Source organism: Camellia sinensis, chromosome 2, assembly GCF_055761805.1.
Source record: "Camellia sinensis isolate YWXY chromosome 2, ASM5576180v1, whole genome shotgun sequence".
NCBI lineage: Eukaryota > Viridiplantae > Streptophyta > Magnoliopsida > Ericales > Theaceae > Camellia > Camellia sinensis.
Window position 1 is genome coordinate 59,730,001 of NC_138962.1, and position 24,300 is coordinate 59,754,300.

At 38.0% G+C, this 24,300-nt stretch overlaps 2 long non-coding RNA genes across 2 annotated transcripts; one reads left to right on the forward strand and one right to left on the reverse strand.

The window, feature by feature from the left end:
• The first annotated feature begins 5,378 nt into the window (after positions 1-5,378).
• Positions 5,379-7,105, forward strand: LOC145819567 (uncharacterized). Its single transcript, XR_014360317.1, has 2 exons — positions 5,379-6,632; positions 6,780-7,105. It is a non-coding gene; the product is annotated as an uncharacterized LOC145819567 (long non-coding RNA).
• Positions 7,106-16,972: 9,867 nt separating this feature from the next.
• Positions 16,973-22,065, reverse strand: LOC114277851 (uncharacterized). Its single transcript, XR_014360979.1, has 3 exons — positions 21,547-22,065; positions 17,773-20,900; positions 16,973-17,321 (listed from the first exon to the last, which is right to left on the reverse strand). It is a non-coding gene; the product is annotated as an uncharacterized LOC114277851 (long non-coding RNA).
• Positions 22,066-24,300: the final 2,235 nt, after the last annotated feature.

Below are 24,300 nucleotides of genomic sequence, written 5' to 3' on the forward strand. Positions count from 1 at the left end.
TTTGATTAATTTCAGGAACATATAAGACATTAGAAATTAATTTCAAACCTGTGTGGCCTTCAATTGCCACCGTTCCTTTGCCTTTTACTACAAGATATGCTCCATTTCACATTCTAACTTTAGAAATGGCAGTTTTGTCAAGCTCTTTGAAAAGCTCTTGATCATAAGTCATGTGGCTTGTACAACCACTGTCTATAAGCCAGCTTTCTGTGGAGCTACTGGTAGCAAAGCATGATGCCACAAACAGTTGCTCCTCTTGAAGTTGTTCAACAGTAGTTTTGGCTTCTCCTTGCTGCTGTTAAGATTTGCATATCCTTTCCACGTGCCCTAACTAACCACACTTGTTACATTTTATATCCGGCCTCCACCAACACCTTTTCTGTGGATGATTGGATTTTTTGCAGTAAGGACATGGTGGAAATGTAGTGTTGTTGCTGCTGTTATTGTTGTTGCTTTGCTTCTCTTTCTTGTACATATTGTTTTGTGATATAGCTTGAAATGCACCCTCCACAGATCCTTCTTGCCTCATAAGTCTCCTTTGTTTCTAAGCCTGTAGTGCATTCAACAATTATGCCAAGGTAATACTTGACACATCTTTTGAGTTTTCTATTGATGATATTGTAGTCTCAAATTTTTCAGGAACTGTTACAAGGATTTTTGAACTATTCTAGAATCAGAAAAATCAGTACCAAGAAGCCTTACTTTGTTAACAATGCCAAGGAGTCTGTCAGAGTAATCTTTGATTGTTTCTGATTCCTTCATTCTTTGCATCTCAAATTCTCTTATCAGATTTAGAACTTGCATGCCTTTGACTCGTTCATTTCTTTCATACTCCTTCTTTAGGAAGTCCCAAATTTCATTTGCTGTCTTTAGTGTCATGGTTTTGGTGAAAATTGAAGATGAAACAGCTGCAAATAAGCTAGCTTTTGCCTTGGATTTCCTTTGCCTCATCTCCTTGTGATTTTTTATTTGAGCCATAGTTGGATTGCCGGGCAAGGAAGAAACTTCATACGTATTTTCAATGGCTTCCCACTGATCATTAGCATCAAGGTAGGCTTCAATTCGAACAACCCACACTTGATAATTCGTTCCATCAAACACTGGAGGTGATATTGCATTCAATGAAGCTCTCAAACTCATCCTGCGTTGGTTGTAGGCTTTTGTGTTTTGGATAGGGGAGATGGTGAGTGTTTAAGGTAAGTGGTTAGGCTCACTCAACCTCACAGGTCTCTCAAGAACATATGTGGCTCTGATACCAATTTGTAGGTTTTTTTTGACAGAACTAAAGTGCAAAAGCTAGCAAAAACAAACTTAATTTTGAGACTTCTTAATCTGATTTATTTATTGATCATCAAAGCACTAATTTATACAAATTATCAAAACAGAAAAAGCATAAAGAATGCAACAAAATCTACTGCAGTTACATAACAGAAGCTTCCAGAAAAATAGAAGAAGAATAGGTCAAGCCTAACAGACTTTGACAACTTCAATTCAACATGTGTTTTATTAAACCTCAACACATCTCAAACATCAGCAACTCCTGGGACATCATTCAACAAAGGAGCTAACATATAATAAATAAATTATAGTACCAGAAGTTCACCTAGCACTCAAAGTCAGTTGATTACTAATACAATAAGGTGCAGTATTGAAAAACTGAATTCCTAAATCTATGCTGTTTCCAATGCTAGCTAGCAAATCAGTGCAATTATTTCCTTCCCGGTAACAATGGTAGACTCTAGTGATCCCCAGCTTGCTTATTAAGTACTGCAATTAAGAATGATGTTACTGAACCTGTGATGAGTTGTGTTCTCTTTAGCTACTAGGTCAATGGCTAACTTGGCATCCACTTCCACTACTAGATTTTTAAGGTTTTAGATCGTTTGCTAGAGTTAGCCCATTTCTAAAGCTATCAATTTCACGACGACGACGACGATAAGGTGAAGGGAAAGGTGTTGGTTAGTTTGTCGGAGAGGCTCGCGCCGGTGGATTTGGTAGTTTTTAGAGAGAGAAATGAGGAAAAGAAGGAAGAAGAAGAAGAAGAATGAGTTGGGATGGGGGGACGTTGGTTCCAACGGTGATGGCGAGGAGGTGGTGGTGTCAGCTGGTAGAGGGATGAAAGCGGGGGAAAAAGGTTTGGGTCTGGAGAGGGGTTGCTGGCGAGGTCACTGGTGATGGCTTGTTCTTCTTCGTCTCTCTGTTTTTTTTTTTTTTTTTTTTTTTTTCTTTTTTTGAAGTTTTGTCGTTGTTTTGGAACACTACAAGGATGCACTATAGAATAACCCTACAGAGAGGATCTAGATGCATGCTAGCGTGGGGTGTAATATTGACACTATATTCAAACCATCCTATAGAAACAAGACATATGGCTACCCACGATGACAAATGCATGAAGACATGTGGAAGTAGAATATGGGAGATAACATTGAGAAGTTATTGGTTGGTCTTGAGGTACCGCCACGTGGTGCCGCAATACTGTTCTAATTGGTAGAAGGGGTGGTGCTCACGAATTTGTGTTGGGTAATTAGAAAACATGAGGGAGTATGGAGATTTGTGATTGATGAAGGATACTACCACATGATGCCCTAAGAGCACCAAATAATTTTTCGACAACATGGTACTCGTAGCAATATGCAGAGCTGAGTCAACAATGCGCAATTAAATCCAACAGTACTTTTCTTCAATCAGTCTTATCTTTTTCTTTCCGGTAGTAGCATAGTCACAGGCCTTGTTTGGCAACTAGAATTTTGACTAAAATAATTATTTTTACAAAAAAAAGAAGATTTAAATAGTTTATAAGACAAAATGTCACATTTACACATCAATCACTTTTTCTTTTCTTTTTTTCACAACTATCTATTTAAGTACCCAAAAAAAAAAAAATCACAAATTATCTTAAACGATTTTTTTTTTTTTTTTCATCTCATAAAATAACCAAAAAGTCAACTAAAATAACCAAGTTTTCAAATAAGGCCATAGCATTTGATTTCCTTGTAGATTCACTTTGAGCAATTTATTTACTCACACTTTCATTCCGAAGTAGGAATAGCAAGGTAATAATATACTTCAACTAGTGATTGTATTATCCAGTTAATTAATTACAATTTCTCTTGTCTTCATCTCTCTTTCTTAACCACTTTCTCAATTAATTTTCCTTGCAAATTGGTTATGAATTTGATACTCACTATGAAAATTCTCTTCACTGAGAAAAAAAGGAAACTCTACATAACCGTCTATTAAGTGTTTGGCTTAATATTAATTTTGTAAGAATTTTTCAATTCTTACTAACATGCGCTCAAAATTACTTTTCTAACCTTCAAAAATCAAAAAAGCCAACAGTTGTGTTCTTACACCCAAGGCCAATTGAATAATTGGAGCCGTTTGAGAATGAAATTGAGACGTGGCACTTAGGGATGTCCTGAAGATTCGCGTGTGCCTTGTATGCTTGAATCTTATAATGGATTTGATTTGGGAGTCAGGGCTGTAGCCTTTTTCCCTTATTTGGTTTTCTACCTTAAAATACTGTAATTCAAACCAAGGTTAAAAGTGGTTAATCAATCATTTAAACCATAGTGTTTAAGAAATTGGCCTAGTCACGTCCCTCTAGGTACAACTAATTTGGGCATCAATATTTCAATTTTAATTCATATTACACTTATCTTCTTTTTCATCAATAATTTGTTAGTTATATAAATAAAAATAATAATATTGTTATCTCTTTTATATTGAAATACATATTTTTATTTGTTTATCCTTATATCTCCACACCATCTATATTAGTTCTTGTCACTTTAACATAATTTTTTTAAAAAAAGTCAGTGTAATTATATTAAAACTATAATATTTACTATATTTTTTTCGAATATCAGAAGAAATCAGTGTAATTGTAATTTATACCAAAAAAAAAAAAAAAAAAAGATACATATAAATTTATTTAATGTCAAAATGTACCAAACTTATTCTTTAGAAGACTGGATTTCTCTCATGTCCATCATTTGGACTGGAGGATGCTATTTGAACTCGTGGAGTCTACCATGGATTCTGTTTCGATAATCCGAATAATTCATTTTGTAGAGTTTTGCATGTAAATCATCCATAAAAAAATTAGATTAATTCTATATTTATAACCCATTCATTTTGTCACATTTGTACCAAAAAAAAAAAGAAAAAAAAGATAGTCTATTTTTAAAAACACATTCACCATATTAATTTTTTTGAAGACAAATTCGATAAAATGAAGGTGCTACGAATATCGGATTGACCTAATTTTTTTTATTTAGGGATTACGAATATCAGATTGATCTTTTTTTCTTTCTTTTTTTTTAAATTTTTTATGGATGATATACACGCATGGTGCTATAAATGAACGATTTGAATCATCAAAACTGAACCCGTGATGAACTCCATGAGCCCAAATAACACTCTCCAAGCTAAATTTAAACTTAAGGGAAGCCAATCGTTCTTTAAAATTTCTTTAAATCTTCATTTACTGCTAGTTTGTACAGAGAATGAAAAACCATGCTGGTTAGCATATTTTTTCACATCATCTTTTTACTTTTCTGTACATCTTTTCATAAAAAGATCAAAAAGTACACTTATTTAAATCATTCCAAACAACCGCTAAATAACAAGTTATTGAGCTAAGCTGAGCTGGAAGAGTCAGCAAGAGTTGATTGTAGTTAGTCGAGATGAACGAGTGAGTTAATTAGTTAGTTAGTTAGTGGAGATGAACGAGCGAGTTAATTAGTAAGTTAGTTATAAGCTGTTAATCTTCTAAAGAATGAGTGGGAGTGAGTTAGTTACCGTTGTGGAGATGACGTGATAGAGTGAGTGAGTTAGTTAATCTTTTGAGCTGGAAGAGTCAGCAAGAGTTGGTTGTAGTTAGTGGAGATGATAAAGTGAGTGAGTTAGTTAATCTTCTTCCTTTCTTCGTTAAAGAATGAGTGGAGAATTGGGTGGCTTAGATTGGTGAGAGGAGGAATCAATTGGCAATGAGCGGATTTTTGCGGCCTCTTTCTTTTCATCTTCTTTTTCCTTTCTTTGTTAAAGAATGAGTGGAGATTAGGTGGCTTAGATTGACGATTGGAAGAACTAATTGGCAAATGAGTAAAGAGGCCCTTGCGTTTCTTATATTATATTAATTAAGCTTGAGTGGAATGAGTGGAGAGGCCCTTTCATTCCTTGTATTATACATTATTGAAAGGTTCAATTGAGAAATGGACTGTTTGTACCAAAAAATGTGATAGACCATCCAAGACCCAACTTTGATATCACATTAAAATATCTAATTCAAAATCAATTGGCAATGAGTGGATGATCCTTGCATTATATTAATCAAGTTTGGGTGGCATACATTGACGATGCGAGTTTAAGTATAACAAAATTGTATTTGCAAGTTCTCTTTCTTGCTTTCATATTTATGTATGCATCATTTTCTTTTTTTTTTTTGGGAGCAAATTACATTGATAGTTTTTACGTTTTTGTCCTGTATATCATCTTGGTCCATATGCTGAAGATAAGGGTTGGGGATGGGTGTAGGATACACTTCTGGTCTGATAAATGGCACATGAACACCCAACTGAAGGTTGAGTTCCCTAGGCTTTACAGCCTATCAGGGGATAAGGATGGCACTCTGAAGGACTATGTTCAAAGAAGACAGAGCACAGGGGTTTGGATTTTTTTTTCTTTTAGAAGGCCTCTTTTAGCATGGGAAGATGAAGAAGTTAATGGTTACAAGGTTGGCTGGGTTGTGGCCCAAGAATCAGGCGGAATTGCCCTGATGCTCTACATTGGGATGCAGATCCATCTGGCCAGTTCACTGTAGCATCAGTAAGACCGTGGAACAATGTAGCACCAAATAAAGCCCAATTTTTTGGGTGGCTAGCTTGGAGAGGGAAGGCGAAAACAACAGATTTTCTACAAAGACTTGGAGTAATTAGTAGTAGTGAGGAGTTTACTTGTCCATTTTGCAAATCTGAACCAGAAACAGGGAATCATGGGTTGTTACTCTGTCCAGGTGTGTGGAGATTATGGTCTGAGCTATTGGATTGGTGGGGAATTTGCAGGGCAACACCAGCAAGTGTGGAGGGGCTGCTCCAGTGGTGGATGGGAGTTGAACTCAAGAAAATGGAACATCTGATCTGGAAATCATTACCGATTGCACTACTATGGTTTGTTTGGAAAGCAAGAAATGATTGTGTTTTTAATGGAAGTCAACCAGATTATGCTAAGATAGGGAATTGGTGAAGGTGAGGGTGGCTTTGTGGGCAAGACCAAGTATAAAAGGGTTCCATTTTACAGCTCAGGATTTTGTTTCAAATTTAGGGAGTGTAAGGCATTGCCTGAAATAGGTGTTCTACTACTTCGTGCTACCTATTTTGGCTCGTCTGCCCTGCTATCTGGTGTGACTTTGGGGTTACTAAAGCTGGGGGGTTGAGTTTTATTGTTTTTATTGGTGCTTTGCGGTTGGTTGGTTTTTTGCCAACTTTGGTATTATGCTAGCAAATGATTGGGTATACAAGTTGGTACCAACATAGTTGGGATGATCTTGCATATTGTGATGCTCTTTGTACTCGCCTTCCTTTATTGATGTTGGTGTATGTGTACTTTGTACCATGTGTTTCATCAATAAGGTTCATAGCTATATATATTTACCTGACTTAAGATCAAATGAAACGTATTGAATGTTCAAGGGAACTTGTTTGATCTTTGTCCACCTACAGCGTTAGACAAACAAGTGAAAGTTACGAACTAATTGTCTGTATGTGGTCTCCGTGCAGTGCATCCCCGGAACCAAGATGGTTTTCCCTGGACTGAAGAAGCCACAGGAGCGTGCTGTCCTCATAGCATATCTGAAGGGCGTTTATATTTTGCGGCAGTTGGCAGAGTTTGGTAAGTCGTCGCTAGTTTGGAATTCTTTTTCCTGAACTTTAGATACTACCTATTTGTTTAAATAAGACCATTAAGGTCTCTGCTTTGCTTTTCTCCGGAAATCTGATCCGAAGTTGAGAATTTTTTTTTGTCAATTTACATGCTTCTCCAATGATTAGAACTCATACCTAATTTGTTCCTCAAGATAAAGGAAATAAAAGACATGGTTCCATTTTATGTGATGTGATGATGTTTTGTCATGGTATCACTTTAATTGTGTGTTGGGTTTGGTTGCTGAGATCTGAGAGCATGGTTAAGGTTACCTCTTCTATATATCAGTTTCGTTTTTCATGTTTTTAGAAAATAATGTAATGAATAGTTGGAAAACATCTAACATTTTCATATCATTATTATTTGTGAAAACAATTTAAAAAAATTTGAAAAGGTGTGTTTTCATAATTTTTTATTTTTTGAAAATAGTTTGCCATACAAGTTTAATATTGTGTTTTTCACAAATAAACATAGAGAACAAGAAATGTACCGAACAGTTTAAGTGCTTTGAGACTGACCAACTGATTCGATGAATTAATTGGTTGAGAATGTTTGGTGGACCTATTACTCGTCCATTGAGAAATTAAATGCATGTTGCAGGAGATGATTATTTGAGATTGTGTTGTATGTTACTTGATTATATACCGGCGTGGAGGCATGTGAGACCCAGGGTCACGTGCCCCCTCAACCTTGGGAAAATTATGCTTTTGTCTTTTGTAAAATTAATTATTTTAATTTAAACCTTTCATGTAATGTTACGAAATTTTTATATCACTATTTTTTTTACTTTTAAAAAATATATATATATATATGTTTAATTTTTTACTTTAAATGTTTAATCATATTAAAATTTTCTTATATATTGTATATTAGAGAAATGTTATATATCACTGATTTTCTATCACCTCTTATATGAATATTCATAATTAGTTCATTTGTTTATAAATATTTATTACATAATTAATAACAACTACTAATATATTGCCATGCGATTCAGTGATTCAAAGCGGTGAAAAAAACAAATGATATATAGCAGCCCGTATATATTATTTATTCACCATTTCTTTTATTTCTTTCTGTATCCCTCTCTATATCTCTTTTTGTGTGTGTATTTTTATATAATTTAATTGGTTAACTTGAACTTATATTTAAATATAATTTTTGCATCACGCTAATTTTTAGTTGCTATCAAATAAAAATTAAGTTAAATTGGATTGTGAATTTTGTTAAAATTTTAATTTAGTGGTGGCCCTTCTAAATTAAAACCTTGGCTCTGCCACAGATTATATAACATTTTTAAAACTTGGCTAATACCTTCGTTGCTCTCTCTCTCTCTCTGTGTTTGGTGGTATAAAGGAGCTAACATATAATAAATAAATTATAGTACCAGAAGTTCTCCCGGCACCCAAAGTCAATTGATTACTAATACAATAGGGTGCAGTATTGAAAAACTGAATTCCTAAATATATGCTGTTTCCAATGCTAGCGAGCAAATCAGTGCAATTATTTGCTTCCCCGTAACAATGGTAGACTCTGGTGATCTCCAGCTTGCTCATTAATGCTGTGTTTGGTTGGGGAATTTGGAGAGAGATTTGGAAAGGGAAATGGAAAAGGTAGGTGAAATGTGAATAAATTATGCCTATATTTCACATAGTTTCACACACCTTTTCCCTTTCCCTTTCCAAATCCCTCCCCAAATCCCCCAACCAAACACACCATAAGTACTGGAGTTAAGAATGATGTTACTGAACCTGTGATGAGTTGTGTTCTCCTTAGCTACTAGGTCAATGGCTAACTTGGCATCCACTTCCACTACTAGATTCTTAAGGTTTAGATCGTTTGCTAGAGTTAGCCCATTTCTTATGGCCCATATTTTTGCTTCTATAGCTGTGGTATGCCCAATGTTTTTGCAGAACCCGTCGAACCATTGCTTAAGATGATCTCTAATGATACTGCACCCATTGGCCTGGCATGGACAGCCCTTAGTGGCCCCATTCATATTGAGTTTGAAAGAGCCTGGTTCAGGGGCTGTCCATCTGATACTAATTGTCTCCCAACTTGGTATGCAGCCTTCCTGCCTTGTTAGGAAGCACCACTGCAGCACTCTGGCAAGAATGAGATGAGTTTATGCCTTATTCACCCAAAAACAGAATGAGATGAGGTGCAGTGGATAGGTTGAGAGAGATGAGGGATGATGAAGGCCCAAAGACAGTTTTATTCCTAAGGAGCCAGATGTTCCAACAGGCAATAGGAAATATGATTGCCCAAGAAATGTCTGTCATGGACTGAATTAGATATGCAATTGGATTTGATCCATGCGTGGAGATTTGTATTAGGTCGGTTTGGAAGAGGTGTCCTCTGGTTGTTCAAATAGAGGAGGCAGCATGGCTTACCGAAGGATGTGGTTGGGGTCCTCCAAAGCTGAGTGGCAGATGGGGCAAGAAGGGTCTGTACCAATGCCTCTACGTGCTAAAAGTGACTTGGTGCTGATTCAGTTCAGTAGGTCAAGCCAATGGAAGTGGGGATCATTCTGGGGGTAGTCCAAGTTTTCCAAAGTCACACGTAGTTAGAAAAGGAGTAAGATGGTTCGACCTTCTAGATTAAAGAAAGGGCCAATACACTGGAGAAGAGGCCGTTCGAAATTAGTTTCCGCACAAGAGTTATAGCGATCCCGGTTTTTCCTTCCTCTGTGTACTATATTCCGGACTTGGTTCCGTGGACTTGTTTTTGTATCATCATCACTTCTAACCTTTACTCTTTGTATTAGGGTCTTAGGTTGTGATGGGCAGGTTTGGAACAGGTTGGTTGCACTTTGAAACCAAAAGGTGATGTCCAGATTTTGGCCTTCACGCTCGAGCGGAAGTTTTAACGCTCGAGCGGGCTCTTTGTTGTTGCTTATACGCTCAAGCAGAAGTTTTGACGCTCGAGCGTGTTTTTTCCATCTCCCAGTACTTTACTCTGCAGTCCCTCCCCTCGAGCGGAGAGTTTGGCGCTCGAGCGGGTACCATCGTCTGTAAAACTTCTGGAAGTGTGCAATCGACGCTCGAGCGGCTCTTTTCACGCTCAAGCGTGAGTCTGTGTCTGACGCTCGAGCGGGGATTTTCACGCTCGAGCGGGGAGTCGACTACATCAGTCCGAGATTTCACTTTTTGGATCACTTTTTGACCTACTTTTCTTTCTTAACTTTTAGAAAACCGCCCCTTGAGAGTCTCTTTCTCTTTCTCTCTCTCTAAACCTGTCTTCTCTCTAAGAATTGATCTACCAAGGGTGAGTATCTGACCTTGGGCCTTTATTAAAAAGTTAGAGTGGGTTGAGAGCTTCCTTTTAATCTGAAAAAGAGAGGATTTGGAGCACTTTGGAGTTTGGGTCATCATCTCCATCTTCTCCATTTGGGTTATTTTCTTCGAGGTAGGGATTTCCTACTCCATTCTATAAGTTTTGTTCTAAGTTTTGGTATTTTGATATGTTGGGGATACTTTGGTAATTTTGGGAAAAACCCTAGTCGTATTAATAAATTAATTGATATAATTAGTTCAAGGAAATTTGGAAATTTGGTTAAATTCATGAAATTGAGGAATTCATTGATTAAATGATATAGTGGGATAATTTAAACCACTCGCCTATTGAATTGTTGTTATATTTATTTTCAGTCTAGAAATAACTGTTTTGGGCTATCGGTGGAGGATAGTCGTGATTGTTGTAGACATTGTATGTGGATTAGGAATAACTGAAACTAATCACATTGGTTAAGTCATTAACTTTGACTATTGCAATAATACAGAAAATACGTGTATTGATTGAGCATTGCATTTGCATATATTGTTTTTGTGTGGGAGGAGATAGGGGATGTACTCCACGGTTTAGGGGAAGATAGGGGATGGACCTCTAAACCGGATTTTGTTTGGGAGGAGATAGGGGATGGACTCCATTAGCATCACTTTTATGTGTGCTTATTTATATTGAAGTGTTTTATTGATACAGCACTAAAATGTGTATCAAACTGGAAGTATGAAGTGTTTTGATTTGAGCCTGAGTCTCATCTGTTTGTTGACATTGGAAGAATGTGAATATGATATATATATATATATAATTCACTGTTGTAAGTTTGGCCAGGTTCTGAGCCATAATGATAAAGTTGGAAAGTAAAACGTGTCTTAGATAATAGTGTCATGAGACTGTAAAATGATGTAATTGATTATTTTAGTTAACCATATATTGAATGCTATTCCTTTAATCAATGCTTATATTTGGTTTAGTATATTTCTATTGGGCTGTGGCTCACCCTTTATGGGAACATCATTTTCAGGTCCAGGTGATAAGCTACATCCAAGGACTTAGCTTGGAAGAATTTGAATTTTGAAGACTGTCTTTAGTTATTTGTTTTTATTTGATAAACGTTCAAGCCTAGGGCTTAATTTGTATTTGGGTTAGAACTCATATTTTTGAGTCCAAGTGTTGGCTTGGAAAAATGTAAGCCCATAGGGCATTTAGTTTGATATTACATGTAATGTTTTCATTTAGTATTACTCTGATGAATGGGATAATGAATTGGTGTTTTTATTTTATATTGCATGCCAATGATATATATATATATATATATATAATGGGTTTATTTTGAGGGCGTGACAACTTGGTATCAGAGCGTACCGGGTTTGAATACTTTGGGTACGTGGGAAGTGATTAGTATCACATTGGGTTCGTCTCGTTTGATAAAGACTTAGTGTAATGTTATATGCTTATGTGATAACATGTTTATGTGATTATGTGGGTATGGAATGTAGTTTCTAGGATGTTGATTGGACCCTTGAGTTTCTAGTAGTCTTGTTGGAAAGGCACTTGATCACTGCTGCTTCCAACCGGAACTATAGTAACGCATTGGGACTATCATTATCCAGGAATGAAATTCGTAGGTGCTTATGTGATTATGTGCTTACGTGGAATGAATTATTGTTGTCCCATGCATTAGGACGCGAGTGTTTAGCTTCGGCACATTTATTAATGTGCTAACGTCTTTGTTTCCTTTATTAGGATGTCAGGACGAGGACGAGGACACGGTAGGCGTGGTAGGCCGGGTAGGCAGGAGGTGCCTGTGCCAGAGGAGATTCCAGCAGTTCAGGAGGGAGTTGGCCAGGCCAATGTGGCCGAGCCAGTAGGCCAGCAGGCTATGGGCGCTCTAGCCCGAGAGATAGCAGGGGCATTCAGGGAGTCAATAGGCATTCTCAGAGCTGAGAATCAAGCTCGGGATGTTGCTGCAGATGCAGGACCTTCCTTTCTGAAGAGGGAGTTCTTCCGGTCTAACCCGGATGAATTTGTGGGTGATCCTACAGAGCCGCTTAAGGCAGATGAATGGCTCGAACAGACAACGAAGACGTTTGAGATGCTTGGCATCGAAGACGAGGGGTTGAAAGTGACCTTGGCATCTTTCCAGTTGAAGGGGGATGCGGGTCAGTGGTGGAAGTTCACTAAGGGTCGTATAGGAGGTACATGGGAGGCTTTTGTGAATGCTTTCCAGGAGAAGTTCTTATCTCCAGCAGTTAGGGAGAAGCTGAGAGACCAGTTCTGCCAGCTTAAGCGGTCGAGTTCTTCAGTGGCCGAGTTTGAGGGTGCATTTACTAGTTTGTCCAGGTTTGCACCTGAGTTGGTGGCGTCTGAGGAGCGCTGTTGTATTGAGTTTGAGAAGAAGTTGAGGCGTGGCCTCAAGCTGAGAGTTGGGGGAACTATGATTCGGGATTATGGGCGTATGGTTGATGCTGCAGCTCACATGGAAATCATGATGCAGGAGGAGGAGGAAGGACAGAAGGGCTTCAAGAGGAGTCGGATGGTCAGAGTGATGGTAGGAGACAGAAGGGTTTTAATCCTCAGCAGTCTCAGGGTAGCTTTTCTAGATCGACTTTTCCTGTGCCGAGTGCTAGTTCGGGGAAAGGCAGTTAGGGAGACATTACCTGTTTCAAGTGTGGCCAGCTGGGTCACAAGTCTCCAGTTTGTCCTCAGAGGGGAGGAGTGCAGAGAGCAGCATCATCTTCGGCTCGATCTCAGAGCCAGAGTCAGGGTAGAGGCCAGACACTCTCGTGTTATCAGTGTGGTCAGCCAGGGCATATGAAGAGGTATTGCCCGCAGTTGGGTGGCACACCTGGTGCATCTAGTTTGAGGTAGATTCAGGGTCAGCAGCCAGCTCAGTCGGGTCAGGCCTCGAGGGCCAATCAGGGGGCTTCATCGTCCCAGTCGGTGCAGCAATCTTATGCTCCTAGGGGTGAGCAGGTTGATCAGAGGTCGTCTGGGCGCGTGTATGCTGTTACCGCGCAGGATCTTGTGCCGGCACCATCAGTTGTGAGAGGTACCTTCTTGTTTTGCAACTCGGTTGCTAATGTTTTGATTGATACGGGTGCATCTCATTCCTTTGTGTCTGCTGCATTTGCATCTATTTTGGAGTTGGAGCTAGCATAGTTAGCATCTCCTATTTGTGTAGTGTCACCTCTTGGGGGTGAATTGATCTTGAAACAAGGTGTTAGGGTTGTGATATAGAGGTTGATGATCATAGGATCCCATTTTCCTTTGTAGTTATGCCTATGAGGGGCTTCGATGTTATTTTGGGTATGGACTGGTTATCGTCATACCGGGCAGTTATTGATTGCTACCGCCAGAGGGTCACTTGTTGTACCGTGAGCGGAGAGTGTTTTCATTTTTTGGGGGGACCGGGTTGGTAGTGTGTTGCCATCGGGGTATGTTCCGCGAGGACGGAGTGAGCTTAGTGGTCTACTTGCTAACCTTTCGATTAGTGAGGTTGATGAGACTCTGATTGTGTTGCCAAGGGTGGTTTGTGAGTACTCGGACGTCTTTCCCGAGGATCTTGTTGGTTTGCCACCGCATCGGGAGATTGAATTCTCTATTGACCTAGTGCCCGGCACGGCCCCGATTTCTATGGCACCTTATCGTTTTGCCCCAGCTGAGTTAGTTGAGTTGAAGATTCAGCTCCAGGAGTTACTAGACAAAGGTTTTATACGTCCTAGTGTTTCGCCGTGGGGAGCACCGGCCCTCTTTGTTAAAAAGAAAGGTGGTGCTTTGAGACTTTGTATAGATTATCGGAAGTTAAATCGGGCTACGGTTAAGAATAAGTACCCTATGCCTCGTATAGATGATCTGTTCGATCAGTTGAAGGGTTCCCGTTGTTTCTCGAAGATAGATTTGAGATCGGGTTATCATCAGTTAAGAGTCAGGGAGGAGGATATTCCAAAGACGGCATTCCGTACGCGGTATGGCCACTATGAGTTTTTGGTGATGCCATTTGGGCTCACCAATGCACCAGCAGTTTTTATGGATTTGATGAACCGAATATTCCGAGAATTTTTAGATCGTTTTGTAGTCGTCTTCGTGGACGACATCCTTATCTATTCACCTTCTGAGGAGAAGCACAAGGAACACTTAAGAGTGGTGCTTGAGTTACTTAGAGCCCATAAGCTTTATGCTAAGTTTGGGAAGTGTGAGTTCTGGCTAGAGGAGGTCAAGTTCTTAGGCCATGTAGTTTCTGGGGAAGGAGTGTCTGTTGATACATCCAAGACTGAGGCGGTGCAAGATTGGGCACAGCCTAAGAGTGTGTTTGAGATTCGCAGTTTTCTGGGGTTAGCTGGGTATTATCGTCGGTTTGTGAAAGATTTCTCCAGATTAGCTTCGCCTTTGACTAGATTGACTCGGAAGGGAGTCAAATTTGTATGGAGTGAGACTTGTGAAAAGTCGTTCCAGGAGTTGAAAGTTAGACTGACCACTGCTCCAGTCTTGATTATTCCAGAGAGAGGGTTGGGTTATGCAGTCTATTGTGACGCCTCACGAGAGGGTCTGGGTTGTGTGTTGATACAGGAGGGGAAAGTGATTGCCTATGGCTCACGTCAGTTGAAAACTCACGAGCAGAATTACCCTACGCATGATTTAGAGTTAGCAGCTGTGATATTTGCCTTGAAGATTTGGAGGCATTATCTTTATGGTGAGAGGTTTGAGGTATTCTCGGATCATAAGAGTCTGAAATATCTATTTACATAGAAAGACTTGAACTTGAGGCAGAGGAGGTGGATGGAGTTCATAGAGTAAAATTTTTGTTATGCAATTGAAATTTAAATAACTTTTCATGTGAAAGTCATAGTATTCTACCCAATTAGGACAACTCAATTAATTGTATATTATCTTTAGAAATAAACTAAATCTACAATCCAGACTATTCTAAAGCACCCTAACATTTGTTGCCCTACTACATGTGAGGGCCCTCATGAATACAAAAAATAAAGCTACTGCCAAAATCATATTGATGGAATGTAGACATTGCCACTAGCAAAAATGAAAAAAGAAAACACAGTAATTTGAAAAAGTTTCAGCATTCCAGTATTAATATTGTCCTCCTCTAAAAGACAAGTCATCCTATTAAATGGAGTTATCACAGAAAATAAAAGTTTTCCAGAAAAGATACAGAAAATTTGAATCACTTCATTACAAAAATTTTAAAAAAATAAAATTGTAGCAGACTCATCTAGACATTTAAATGATCTCAAACTTCCAAGACATTGTCCAAACCACTAATCCCCCAGACTAGGGATGGCAATTTGAAACCGGCCCGACGGGGACCCGACCCCCCGACCCCGAATGAGACGGTTTTTCCCCGAAAAAAACTCCCCACGGGCCGGTGATGGTATTGAAAATTGAATCCCCGATCATTTTTGGGCCGGGGACGGGGATAGGTTACCCCGGCCCCGGCCCAGCCCCGTCCCCGCCCCGAATTTCCCCGTATAAATCCCCGCATATTCCCCGAAATATTCACCATATATATATATATGTTAGTCTGTCTCTCTCCTTTCACCTAATTCATTTCATTTCATTTCATTACTCAAACTTCAACCTCTCTTCCTCTCTCTCTCTCTCTCTCTCTCTCTCTCTCTCTCTCTCTCTCCATACGCAGGTGGTCTCACGAGGCTCAACCTCAGCCTCTCTCCCTCTCTCTACGCAGGTGGTCTCACAGCGGGGAGCTCCCTCCTCTCATCACCGCCGATCGCCGTCGCCCATCCTCTCACAGCATCGGCGGCGAGGCTTAACCTCAACCTCAGTCGTTGTTCCTCCTCTCACGGCATCGGCGGCGAGGCTCAACCTCAACCTCAGTCGTCATCCCTCCATCTCACTCACCTAATTTTTTTTTTTAGCTCAGATCTGTTTCGATCTGTTCTATATATGTTAAATCTAGTGTTGAATAAATATTTGAGCTCAGATTTGTTGAGTATAGCTCCGAGTTCTGTTGATGATGATGAAGAGATATGATTGTTGTTATTGTTGATATATATGTTAGATATATGTTGAAGAGATCTGAATATGTGTTTGTTGACAAATCTGAGCTCAAATTGTTATTGTATTTTATTTTTGTTGACAGATTTGAATATGATTGTTGTTGTTGTTGTATTTTATTTGAGCTCAAATTGTTGTTGCATTTTTTTTTTTTTTAATTTTGGTCGGGGAATTTACGGGGTCGGGGAAACCCGATCCCCGTTAGGGGACGGGGGTGGGGGTGGTGAGAGACTCCCCGTCGGGGATTGGGCCCGGGGACGGGGAAATTCCTACCATCGGGGATCGGGGACGGGGAGTGTGATCCCCAGCCCCACCCCGCCCCGCCCCGTTGCCATTCCTACCCCAGACACATATACACGATCCCACCATTCCACATGTACCAGGTAATTACTGCCTAAAACCTATAATTTCAAGGACATAGTTCCAAGACATGTCCTAGTGTCCTTTGGGTTACCGACACTTCAGGCTGCTATTGTATTTTCAAATGAATAAATAGAATGAAGTGTCATATACAATGAGAGTGCTCTATAAACTATCTCTGAATGCAGCAATTAACACATAAAAGTTCATAGCTTGTACAATCAACTCCAATGCTAAAACAATGGAACGAGGTTCGAAAATTTCCTAACAATTGTTGAAAAATAATAGTTGGCAAATTATGTTTATGGTAGTGCCCTTCAAGGAAGACTAAAGCCACCCAGGATATACAGAGGCATGTATTAGTTGCCAAAGTACATTAAACATTACTATATGATAGGGTTTCAAGTAACAACAATAACAAGTACATCAACTACAACACTGACAATAAGTACTGTTACAATCACATCCGCACAAGACATTAAAACAGATAAAGCATCAAAGCAAATAAAAGCATCACATCCCAATGTTATATTCAAAGAAATGAAGACAAGCAGAAATTAATACAAGAAAGAAATTAACGAACAAGCTATATATGAAGCTTCATATGATCAGTTTTGCTTGAAGATGATTTATTGGAATTTACAGCCACCAGTAGCAATAGTTCCTCAACTTGAGCTCCTAAACTCCATTGGATTGTCCCAGTCTTCCACAAGGTTTGTCACGACCTGTCACTCAGCAGACAAATGGTGATGATTACAGTTAATGTCAGATTAATTAATAAAATATGTTCATTAAGTGCCATGTTTCTGATTTTTAGTGAACCTATAATATTCATTCAAACTGTTTGTAATAGTAAGCCTAGCCTTGTAATAGACATTTGAAATTTGGACACATCTGTTGTAACTTGTAAGTAATAATTTGTTGTTTAGGTCTTACCACAAGGATGTTTATTTAATTAAACATTTGTAGTTTGATACTAGCTTTAAGGGTGTTAAATGGAGCAAAATGTATACATAATTTGAGGATTCATCCCAAATTAACTTAAAATGGAATACTATAATGAATTAGGTCTAGCGATCACAATGCACATATGGGAGTTTGGTAAAATAAGTATTTTTAAAAGAAAAAGTACAGATGCTCTATACGTCTTAAATGGGAAAGGATATGAGAAATTACATGGCTATTAAAAGTCCATCCCCAATTGGTGCGAATAGATGCCTCTAGCTAATTGATCCATCAAATCTTCACCACTTCCAAGTTCCTCAAAAGTATTGTTGGACTCTAATTCATTCCACTTTAACGCCTTCAACCACTCCTTCGCTCCTTTGATCTTCGAAGTAGGACTAGATATTTCTGTGGGATAAAGAATTTCGAGCTTTGGACAACCATAAACAATCAGACTTTTCAATATTGGATTGACAATTAGACTGCCTGAAATGGTGACCAATTTAGGTAGCTCAACAAGTGACATCCTCTTCAATCTTTGGAGAACAAAACCAGATTTGAAGTTGGGAGATTCCTGAGTAACTAGGCTCTTGATTTTGCAGCAGTCTTCAACTACAAGCTCTTCCAATTGCAACAAATTAATAAGCAAACTTGGTGTGAAAATAGTAGTCAAATTGGGGCACGTACGCAATGTCAAGGAACTCAGACATGATAGACTACCATTCTCAATTGGACCTTTCCAAATGCCTTGTAAATTCTTCAGATGATGAATGCCCAAGTAATTTAGCGATTAGAATATAGGTTCCTCAACAAAACCAGGTTTTCATTTCCGAAATCAGAAAGCATCCTAATAGTCCAATGGCGATCCAAGAAGAAAACAAAGGCACGGTTGAGAACCTCGGTAATTTCAGTTGGTTTTCCGTCACCATTTATATACTCAAGGCATTTCCTCCATTTGTTCCATTTCTTGAATCTCTCTTCAACTTCATGTGGTAGGCGGGATATGAGGCGCTGTCGGTGATGACCAACAATGAACCTAAATTCAAACCAATCTGGATACTTGAGTTCTACGCCTTTCCGTCTAAGTAGCTGTAATATTTCAACGGTTGGTAGATACAACTCAAGGAATTTCAACTTTAATGCTTTACTCAGTTCATTGAGTATTGTTTTCACCTCAGCATCCCACCACTCATCATCTGGGTTCACATCAATGCTTAATTCTTCCAATTCAGAGAGTTTTGATAATGCCTTTGTTGGGATTATCAAGTCCATATAGCGGTTTGCACGGCCACAAAAAGAGACCTTGAAGCACATCAAACTAATTAATTTACCAATTTCCTCGGGTAGGAACATAATTTCAGTTCCTTCAAGATCAAATATCTCAAGATTCCCAAGTACTCCAAGTTGGGGGGGCAGCTCCATGAGAAGTGCACAACCTCAAATTGAATGTTTGAAGTGATCTCAATCTGGAAATAGAAGGTGGCAAAGACTTTATGCTAGTATAGGACAAATCTAGAACTCATAGGAGAGGCATGCCTTCAAAGAATAATTCAGGAATTTCCATCAGATCATAGTTGTTGTGTAAAAATAGGTTTTGGAGAAATGGGCACTTGGGGTTCTCTGGTAGCTCAGACAATTTATAATTCATCAACTCAATCTCCTTGAGATTAGTCCATTTTTCAACCTTTGGTGTCTCAGTCAATCCTAATCCCCCTTGCCTTAGAAAAAGACTCGGTATAAATAATTTCTGCAGGACAATTTTAGCTTCATCCCGCATTCGGACATAACTGTTGCCAACCTTCTCTAGTAAGAAGGAATTGATGAGTTCTCCAAGAACAACATTTCCTTCTTTCGGTGTTTCTACTAAATCATCCTTGATCCAATTTCCATTGCTGCAGAAGTGCAGAGTTTTTTTTGCAATGTTTTGTTATAATGTCCTTCTGATCCCAAATGAGTTTTAACACGTGAACCAGGACTTCACTTATTCCTTCTTCTACTTGCTCGACGGAGGACTGTGATGTTAATTTGTGGAGTGCAACATCCCACACACCAATATCCGTCACACCTTTCAAGGCCCTCGCAAGAAGAATGATGGCAAGTAGGTTGCCATGGCACTCTTTCACTAAAAGGATAGCCATTTGTTGGATAACAGAAGAAGTATGAACAAGTGATGGCCCCACATTCCTACAGAATAGTTCCCAGGGTAACAGATGGTCCTCCATTCTGATCTCCAGATCCAAATCCATTATCTCATAGACTTTTTGCAATCGAGTTGTAAGCACTAGTACAAATCCACAATTGGGGATACCTAAGTCATGTAGATCAATCTGCCCATCGTCAGTACAATCCACCAACAAGAAGAAGTCTCTAGGTAGATAACAACGTACGTAATATATTTGGATCTGTGAAAATCTCATCAGCTTCCTTATATCCGTGAATCTGTTCTGCAATGCTCTGCCTAACATCTTTGGTGCTGTGATGTCGTGAGACACAGACGCAGAGGACATGCTTACACTTTGCTTTGATTTCCCATGTATCTTCAATGCTTTTGCCACTTTCTCAGCTCTGCTCCCTGAAATCCCAATCTTCCGATATAAACCATCATGAAAGCATTTTGAGACCTGGCGAATAGTAGAATCGATAGCCAATTCCAACATTTCATCTGGCACTTTCGCTTCTTCAAATGTTATACAACCTGCGCTTTCGCTGTGTTGTTAGCCCAACCTCAATTCTCCGTGTCAAACTCTCATCGGCCTTATAATAGTTGTATCAGCTTCTTTATGAGGTAAATAAGCCAACAGATCAAAATCAAATTCGGCCAAAGTTCTTTTGGTATTGTTTAATTTGTTCTTAATCTGCTGCATTATGATTTGTCACTTGCTTTATTTGAATATTTGTCAGAAACATCATTGTTTGATGGCGAAGCATGGAGTCTTCTTACATCTTGTTGAATGAGGAAAAACTTTTATTGCCAAATGAGAATCGAAAGGGATTTGCTTCTGGTTTGATAGGGTATGATAAGAGAAGGTGTAGGAAGTCTTTCTTCCTTGTCAAAAACTCAAATTTTGTTCTCATCACTTTCCATTAATTTTCTTTTCCTGCCGATGGCGAGGCTTCCCGTTGAGGTACTTTTGATATTCTCTTTCAAGTAGGCTGCTGGATTTCAACTTAAGAGCCATTTCTTCTTTTCCTTTTTGTTCTTCTTCTTCTTCTTCTTCTTCTTCTTTAGAGGACGACGACTGCCGAGTTGTTGACTTCTTCTGCTAATCTAATAAATGTACATCCACAGTACTATGCTCGGATGAGCCGCCTTCCTGGTCAACATCCTCCATCCCCAACCAGCCAACTTACCCTAAAAACTGCAAAATACATTAATAAATTCATTAGTAATACAACAAGAATTCCCTATCAAATGAAGTTAAATTTGTAAACTATTTTTGTGAAGAAGTCCTCAACTCTTAAATGCAGTGTATCATTTTCATCTCTCTGCAAATGGGTTCAAACCCCACACTGTCACACTAACCCACCCTATCATCTTCCACTTTCTTCGTGTCTCTTCCCTCCACCATCACTGCACTATCACAACACCATTGAAACACCACTCCCCCTTCTTCCACCATCACCACACCACACCACTGTGACATCACTGAACATTAATCCAAGTAGACTTTTTGGTATGTAAAATGGCAGACCTCAAAATTTATCCAATATGTATAAGTATATATATTTATATCCTTTTTCTCATTATTTATACATACAGTAATTCAATACGGCTGGATAAAAACACCGAAACCATTACAAAAAAATGCAATGCATTGCATAAGAATTCACCATTACAACTCACAAGAATCATCATTGCAGCACCACCAATAATTAAATAAGCATTTCCACCACAACCTCACTAATGGGATAATAAAATTAGTTCTTTGAAGCAATTAATCAAACATGTATTGTGCATACACCTGCTACTACCTCACTAATTCAAGAATCAAACTATTCACTTGCCTTTTGAAGAGCCTATCAAGATGGTCTCCATCGTCAATCGTCAAACTACCAAAAGTCGGAAGTCTCAATTTCCATATTTTCCCAGTTTGGTACTCAAGTAATGTTGGATAGTGTAGAGTTTCTTGTCTGCAATGACGAATATGGTGGAGACTTTGGGTCCCTGGTCTTGATCTGCGGAGATCATCTCTGGTTGTCTCCAAGTCGGAGTGTCTGGTATTAATTATACTCTATTTAATTTACTTCTATTTTGTTGATCATGGTCGTTTATGGGGAGGGGGAAGATATTGATGGTGTAAGTGGGGGAAAAAGTGGCAGTGGTTTATGATTTGCCTTTTATTTATTTATTTTTTTCCTCCCAGACCAGGACTTTGTCATCCATGCTAAATTTGAGACTCTAGGGATTTGAATGTTAATGGGTTTGCTGGTTTTGGTGGAGACGAGTTATACAGACAGGGCAGAATAGTAGTGGACCCTCTCAAAGTCAACCGGCGGCGGGAGTTACAGTGTAAGAGGGAGTCTGGCCATGTGTGCTGCAGTTCAGAAGTTACTTATTTCAGCTTTTACTTTAATTTAAGTTATTTTGATGTGTTTGATTTAACTTATATTTTATAGTTTATAACTTTTTAGAAGTCAAAAACCAGCTTATTCTTTGAGTGGGGCTGAAAATGCTTAATTTATAAGTCATAGTTATAAGCTATAAGTTGTTTAAGCGTAAGGTATAAGTACTTTCTCACAGCTCTACCAAACAGGGCCTCTGTATCACAGGGAGGTGTGAGGCTAATTCTGTAATTTTATTTTAAACTATAATGCTGTGTTTGGTTGGGCGATTTGAGAAGAGAATTGGAAAGGGAAATGGAAAAGATAGGTGAAATATGAATAAAATATACCTATATTTCACCTAGTTTCACACACCTTTTTCCATTCATTTTCTAAATCTCTCTCCAAATCCCTCAACCAAACACAGCGTAAGGGTAACAAGGTAATTTTACATTTTCTATTAACTCGGTTAAAAAGAAAATTTTAGCGGGGAGTGCAGTGTAATTTTTAAAAGTTGGAGGAAAAATTTATATTAAATCCAAACCTTGGGGATGTTAGTGTAATTTACCCATATAAAATATTGGATTATCATATAATGATTTTATATGATATATATTTAATTATAAGATTGTAAATAAACACTCTTAATTAAATTAAAATATCAAATATATAAATAAATTTAACAATGACTAATAAGAAAGAATCTCCTAACAATATCTAAACCTAAAAAGAAAAAATAAATGAAAATATTCAAATGATAGATACATCTTAATATGTGAAATAATTAATTATCTGTAATATGATGTCAAAATATAAAAGAACTAACTTTTCAGCAATTGAAAAAGTAACTCAAGTAGTAAATCCAAATTTTCAGATGTTCCTTGAGAGTATCATTGTTGTGCATGTGTTTTCCCCTAGGAGTTGTAATTATATAAAATAATATAGGAAATATTTTGTTCAATCAAAGTATAATTCATATAGAATTTGTAGTTAGATTTTATGTAAAACTCAAATTGAGTCCATATAAAATTAGTATTGGGTTTGGATTATCTAAATTTACAAAAATATATGGAAAAAAATTTTATTTTTCAAATAGATCCATATAAAATAGGTAACGTTAGTATAATTTAAATTGAGTTTGGATTTGTGTAGAATTTTATATGTAAACAGAAAATGCATGCTGATATAGTCTTATTTTTATTTTTATTTTTTTAAATTAAGTCCTTTAAATGTGCTACTTAAGAAAGGGAAAAACATTACTTACATATATATAGAAAAGTTTGCTAACCCAAACTTACCCACTAGAATTTTCTAGGTGGGTGGTTGTGTGGTGGAAATTAAATTTAGGAAAATTTGACTATAAATCCCTTTTACCTTCCTTTCATTGTTAGAAGGATTAAGAAAAAAATTATACTTTCTAAACCCCTTCATAATTATAAAATCTTGCATAAATGACAAAATTTATTATTTAAATATTTTATCAGACTATTATACCCTCACATATACACAATCCAAATACAAAATTTATCTTCTCTCTCGTCTCTCACTTCTAACCCTAGCTTCTTCCATGGCCAGAGCTGTGTCATTCCTAGGCTCCGACGATCTCTCTCTGCATCTTCTCAACTCTCCTCCTTCAACTCTCATTCAACTGTTCATCTTCTATCTGGTCTCTCTCTTCTAATCCTAGCTTCCTCCATGGCCGGAGCTGTGGAGAACTTGCAAATCGCGCTGATACATATATATATATATATATATATATATATATATCTATATATATGTGTGTGTTTGTGTGTTTTGAGATTTGAATTCGAATATATATATATATATATATCTACATATTCCGATCTGTAATATATATATATATCTATATATATGTGTGTGTCTGTGTGTTTTGAGATTTGAATTTGAATATATAGATTTTTGAAAGCTCAAAGTTTTAAAAATCTGAAAAATCTGTAAAATCTAAAAAATCTGAAGAACCGGGATATGAAAAATTGAGATTTCTCTAAAATTTTTAGATTATAGGCCTGATTCAAGGATTATAGGCATGATTCAACATTTTTCAAAGTAAACATCGATTGATTCAAGGATTATAGGCCTGATTCAAAGCTCAAAGCTCAAAGTTCCATCGATTTTTCAGAGTAAACATCAAATTTCATTTGATAGAACCAGAGTAAAATTTTACTCTGGTTCTATTGCTCTGTTTTTTTCATTTGA